Source organism: Rhagoletis pomonella, unplaced genomic scaffold, assembly GCF_013731165.1.
Source record: "Rhagoletis pomonella isolate Grant_MI unplaced genomic scaffold, Rhpom_1.0 Rhpom_scaffold_00001, whole genome shotgun sequence".
In the NCBI taxonomy this organism is placed as follows: domain Eukaryota; kingdom Metazoa; phylum Arthropoda; class Insecta; order Diptera; family Tephritidae; genus Rhagoletis; species Rhagoletis pomonella.
This window is the reverse complement of record NW_023458555.1, coordinates 50,511,867-50,518,488: the sequence shown is the minus strand read 5'-3', so window position 1 is coordinate 50,518,488 and position 6,622 is coordinate 50,511,867. Positions and strand designations below refer to the sequence as shown.

General features: G+C 34.3%; 1 protein-coding gene across 1 annotated transcript in view; it reads left to right on the top strand.

Annotated features, from left to right (window-relative positions):
* LOC118748469 (dynein beta chain, ciliary) overlaps positions 1–6,622 on the top strand; it is a 77,548-nt gene that overhangs the window by 37,686 nt on the left and 33,240 nt on the right. The gene's annotated exons all lie outside the window — the stretch shown is intronic.

The window sequence follows — 6,622 nt, the reverse complement described above, 5'->3', positions numbered from 1 at the left end:
GTGAGCTTAGTTAAAGCCCTTAATCTTTCAGCCGTCGAATTCGCTTACAGACAATTGGCATCTCAAATAATAATATGTGGTATTAACAAGCTGGAATTTTCGAAAATGTAATTAAGTAGATACCTGAGGAAAAGTGCTTTTAAAGGGAAATTTAGGGCTCTCAGTAGCACAGGAAATCTCAATTACAAAATGGGTGATTAGATTAATGAAAGCCTTTCTTAATTTATTTATTTCTTGTGTTTCCCGAAAGATGTATGTCCTAAAAAGTTTGGAGCTGGGCATTCCCACAGGAAATGAAATAACGATTTCTTTCTGAAATATTCCTATTCTATAAACACGCTTTCCTGGCGGCCAATGACCAATGCTAGCAATTATAATCCTAAATACTTCTACCCCTAACCTATGTAGCAGCTCTGCTGTTTTTCTTGCTAAAATGAAACTAAGGCTCTCTTCCTGTCTTGTAAGTCTGGATCTCCTTGCTATTTCCGGAAAGTCAAGAGGATTTCTGTTTGCATTTGTACCGCCGCTACAGATTCATTCAAACAAGCTCCCGCTTTTGCCAATTCGTCTGCTCTCTCGTTGCTTTCTATGTTCCTATGGCCGGAAACCCAGACACGAAAGATTGAAATAGCCTGAGATGCCGAGCGTTTATCCATGTTGCATTCTTGACTAACTTGGATAGGAGTTCAGTGGTTGAATATAGCTAGAAGTGTTACCTGGCCATCTGAGTAAATAACCGCTCTTTCTTTCCGGGTAGTACTATTATTTAAATAGTGCCCTACAGGCTTCAAATATGTATTCGTAGAACTTCAGCCCGAAATGTGCTGGCATGCAATTGATTAACACCAAGCTCCTGCAGTCCTTCTTGGATGGATTCCTTATCGCACAAGTGAATCCAGGAGAAAATTCAGGCTTTATGCAATGTAGTTTGCTACTTAGTTCGTACCATACTAGGTAAGATTTGGCCTTATGACAGTGGGGTACATCCTCTTCGGAAGTTTCGGTTTTAAACCACGGTTTCTACTGAAGATCCGTTTACAAGTGTAGTCAAGTCAAGGTTAAGTTTGCAGTTTAATTTAGTGCCTAGGATGACGCTTAGATGTTTCGCAATGGATGACTGCATTTTCGACTATGGATGGTAGTCTAAATTGGCCCGTCTTATTCTTATTTCTCAACAGTAATAACTTAGTTCTAATAAAGTTTATGTTAAAGCCACTCTATTTAGTCCACGTGTGTAACCAGTTCCTCCCCTCCAGTACTGCTGGACTCAATCGCCACTTTTGAACCGCTACTGCACCGACTCCTAAGTAAGTAGCTACTCTATTAACCCGTGGTAGTGCACATGGCAGTGCAGAGTCGAACCAGTGGTAAGCAGAATAGCGAAAAACTACGACAAAGGGCGCCCATAAATCACGCATGTGACTACTTTAGTAACTCCCGGTAATGCAGCCGATGGTGACTACCGCCTAGGACATTGCCTTGTAAAAGTAATCGATGAAATACACTGCAAGTAGTCGGTCGGTAATTGACGGTGTTTATTAGGTAGCCACCGATTCAGCAGTCCTGTAGTCACTCCCCCGTACTGCAGAGTGCATCAACATTTAGCGGATTAAATACTAGTAAGACACAATAAGTGAAGATATCCCTCTGGGTCTAGTAAAGCCTTTACATTGGCATACAATATGCTCTGCTGTTTCCTGTTCCTCAAAGCACAACCTACATTGGCCAGAGAAAACTACTGCCTGTTGTTACAAGGCTTCATTGACTTGCAGTAATAAAGTCTTTATCAATTTTTAATTCTTACACAGTAAGTTGAAGGAGCGGTTCGGTTATTCTTTCTAATATTTCTTCATACAGATATCATAATTTTGCCCCACGCAGCTCTATGGAAAACCCATGAAGTGCCCTGGATCTATGAATCTCTACGCAGCCTCTTTCCTGTCGACAATATCTGCCACTTCATTTGCAATATTTTCACAGTGTTCCGGTGCCGAAATAGGGTAAATATAAGCGCCTTAAGAGCTGCATACGTAAGCTTCTTTTAAAAAATAGATAAATCGTTTGGTTTGTGTCTGCCTTGGACATCCCATCTAGTGCCCTGCCCAACCTTTTATCTACCCAGTAATTTATGATCTCCTTTATATATACTAAAATCCTAAAATACTGCGGTAGCTCCTTGTTTCGCTAAGCAGATCGCCTCCTCGTTGCCATCATGTCCTTGAAAGCGCTGGCGTACCGTTCGAAAGATCCGAGTTCGAGTCTAGGGTAGCGGACTTGTTTTTATTAAAGTTTTTTGAAGTGAAACTTCTTAGGCGGCGGTATCGCAAAAATGGAGTGAAATTTTTAAAACTGAAAACGTTACATGAGTGAGAAGGAAGATATAGGTAGTATAGGGAAGGGGAAAAAAGAAATAAAGCGACGCATGACGGGTACGAGTACCTACATATATATATATGTATGTTTGAATGCACGTACGTATGTATACATATATATGTATGTATGAAAAAACTCAGTGCGCATTTCAGCTCTGCCGCTACCAAGCAATATATGTATAGATGATGCAAGCCTGCTTCGCGTAACTACATCCATTCGTACATATGTTTGTAAGGATAGATTTATGATGAAGCAAACGGGCTTCGTTGTATGTACTTATGGACAGCAATGTTTTCATGTATGTACATATGTTTTGAATGGTTGTATATATATTTGTACGAATGTACATATGTTTGTGAATGTACATACCCTGCAAAAAATGGGACTAATCCGGGATGACTCCGGGAGCAATCGCAAAGGAGCATGTGACTAATACCACTTTTGATCTCTTTATATGGAATGAACTGATCGCTTTTGTTCGAGCATGTCCTATGAAGAGACTAATTGTTCACCTTTATACCCGAACGGGTATAAAAAGCGACTAGTCACTTTTAAAAAATAAAAATAAAAATTTGCGCCAGCTGAGATTCGAACCGGGGTGCTCAGTTTTATTAGGCGAATACTCTCTCTGTGTCCCAACGCCGCACATGAAAGTTCATTGACTAAGTGCGTATATATCATTAAATCGTTAATAGTACCCATTAGAGATAAGTTGGGGACTAATTAATCTCCAATTATACCCATAAGGGATGAGTTGAAACTAAATGACCTCCATTAGTACCCGTATGAGACTAGTTGGGACTAATTAATGCCCAATTGTACCCGATTGAGATTAATCTCGGAATACTCTCTTTAGAGATAAGTCGCACAATTTTTTGCAGGGTATGTTTGTGAACATGTATATATGCACATATGTAATACAAAAAAAAACAAATCTAATAAGCTGCTCATTGATATAAATGCGAACTGTACTGATTGTCAAAAATTATGTTTGTTGTACATTTATTCATGTTTGGCATTGTGCATGTAATTTTCTAGAGTAGTTTTGTGCTCTCGCTATCTCCTTGTTAATACAACTTGTTAATGTTAACTCGTCCTTCGTTGGTATACTCTGATGAACATGTGTGAGGATGATAGCAAGGCCAACTTATATAAGGTAGTGTTACAGGAGCAGTTGAAATTTTCGCCCGCTGTTTCTTAAAGAAAGCCATACACGTAGCGACCGTTGGTTCAACTTGGTGTTGTTTTGCTCTAGATTGCACCGTTTGTGGGCCTGTTGAATGAATTTATGTCTTGGTTGTATGAAAGATCAAAAAATTTGGATTTTCTGGCAAGTTGTACAACTTATCGCTACATTAATGGCCATGTTGTACAAACTCATTTAATTTGCGTTTATTTTGTACACTAAATAACCGAAAATGGATAACTCAGCCGAAATAGGTACGTGCTTTCGTTGAATTTTATAAATAAAAGCCGAAACTATGAAATTGTAAAAATAAGATTTTACAATGAGACTGCTCGCAAAACTGCAATGTTTGTTGGCAAAACATCCAACTTGATTGCGGATTGATTTGAACCAACGTTTTCGGCTTGCTTTATATCAAAAGGATGAGTTTGTTGTAATTCATTCTGTCATTTACTACCATTATGCGTAGGCCAATTCATGAAAGCATTTCATCGGTTGAGTAGAAACTGAATGAATGAACACCATTTCCTGATTACAATTAACGCGAAATAGAGTTTATGCACTTATTTTTTACTCAGATCGATGAAATGATTTCGTGAATTGGACTACGCATACATGTGATACTTGTGCTTTTAATTTATAAGGTATTTTTATATTTTTATACTCTTGCTACCACATGAATATATGATATATGATATATGATGATATAAGAATAAATGCCGAACAAAGGAATTTGTCTTCTTTCAACTTAAATAAATGCATTTTGCAAACAAAATTGCGTACGTTACTTGGTGCCTTGGTAATGGCGAATTCGTAAGGATCTATTGATTGCATTATAAATATTTTCATTTACTTGGTAAACATACAATTACTTCCATTACAAGCCGGTCCTATGGATGCTTGAAGCGCGAATTCATATAAGGTGGTGTTACCGGAAAATGAATAAATAAATTATATGCATATCAGAAAATTAGTAAGATGAAATGAAATTATCGTTTGATTTCTAACCAAACCTATGTATGTAACTCAATCGCTTAATGGTTTGCCGAACCGTAAACATATTTTTACACATCCATTTTCATAAGTAGGTACCTTTTTAAAGAAGTTTCACTTCTATAATGTGTACGGGGTTACACACGCCTTTTTTTCTTTTTTAATTTAATTTTTAGATTTAATTGTTTAAAAAAATATATATTTTTTATTTAATTTAATTTTTGTTTAAAAAAAAATATATTTTTTATTTAATTTAATTTTTGGAAAGTTGTTTTATGTAGTTCTTTTTAATAAATTTTTTCTTTCTCATTTTAATTATCTTTTAATATTTCGATGTTATTAATTTAAAAAGAATAATATTTTTATTTCATTTAATTTTTTGGCACTTATTAATACTTTCTTTTTTAAAGAATTTTTTTTGTTTGAAGTTTAATTTTCTTTTAAATTTTAGATTTCATTGTTTAAAAAAGAAAAAAATATATATTTTTTAATTTCATTTGGTTTTTAGGAACTTATTTTATTTTTCTCTTTATTTAGTTGGTTTTTTCTCGTTAGTTTAGTTATGTTTTAAATTTTTGATTTTATTGTTTTAAAAAGAAAAATATATTTTTTATTTTATTTAATTTTTAGGGTCTTATTTCATTATTTTCTCTTTTAATTTAAATTTCTTTAAACTTTTAAATTTTGCTGTAAAAATAGTTTTTTTAATATTTAATTATAAAGTACTATTTTCTTTTTATTTGTTAGTTTTTTTCTTTTTCTAATATAGTATTTTTTCAATTAAATAATAAAATATATATTTTTTATTTATTTTTGCTTTATTTTAATTTTTTAATTTAATTTTCTTTTATTTATCAATTTTTATTGTTTTAAGAAGAGAAAGAATTTTTTGTGTCAATGTTATTGTGGCTTATTACACTTGTTTTTTTGTTTTCTGAATTTAAATAAATAAATAAAAACAACCTATTGCTAAAAGACGAAGAGCATAACGCTAAAACCTTCTCCCTAGCAGTTCTTTCAATTCGCCTTTCAAAAGACTGTAAAGAACTTTCAGGACAGCTGCCAGAATTGCCCTGCTAGCTTAGTGTTTGAATTTCTTTGTGTAGCCTTAGTCCACCATGCTAAGGATGCTCAGATTATTATTGACTCTACGACAGTGACCAAAAGGTCATTTTGGTAGTAAGGCACCATGTTTTAACAAAAAGTCGGGGGCAAAATAGCCCTTTCTACTATAGTAAGTCACAGATTTCTTGGCGTGAAGAAATCCTATTTACCATCAGCTTCCACATATTTAGTTTTACTGCAGAAATATTATCAGTTAAAAAAAAACATACACTCCCTCGTATACATACAATCTAAAATACGTATTTACAAGTAATTTATCTTTGAAAAAAGTTGTAAAAAAGTAAATTTATATAGAAAATCGTGACTGTACAAGGCGTGCGCCTCTCTCTAGAATTTTCTTTTTAATAGGTACATTAATATTTACAAGTTTCCCAGGGAGAGCAGCGCACGTGCTCGAGAAGTAAAAACAAAAAAATATCGTATAAACGATCAGTACATATTTACAAAGTGTATGAGTACTTAAATGAGATCATAGTGAGCGTCACTATGTAAAGCAAATTAACCTTAGTGGAATTCATTAGCTGATTCCAATGACGTTCGCGTATAGCTGGATTTTGTAATTCGCCCACAGCTCTCAGCGAAGTCAACATATTCTTTACGGTTGATTCTAAATTAACAAATGTATCCCAGGCGCGCATCTCTTTGTCTAGTAGACGTATATCTTTGGCAAATTTTTTGCACTCAATATCCATATTTTCAACATCAACTTTGCGCCAAGGTGTTGTCTTCCAATCTTCGATGCAGGTCTGTACGATGTATACATAATCCCAAAGTTGCTGGTTGAGAAGTATGAAAGATTTGATTAACTACTTGCATACAACAAGAAAAAAGTATATTATTTATAATAGTATTTAAAATAAGTGTGGTTATAAAAAAGATTTTGAATACATATAGGTTTACAAAAATGCTGCCACTTTGCTGGGATCTGTTGAAACATCAAAAAAA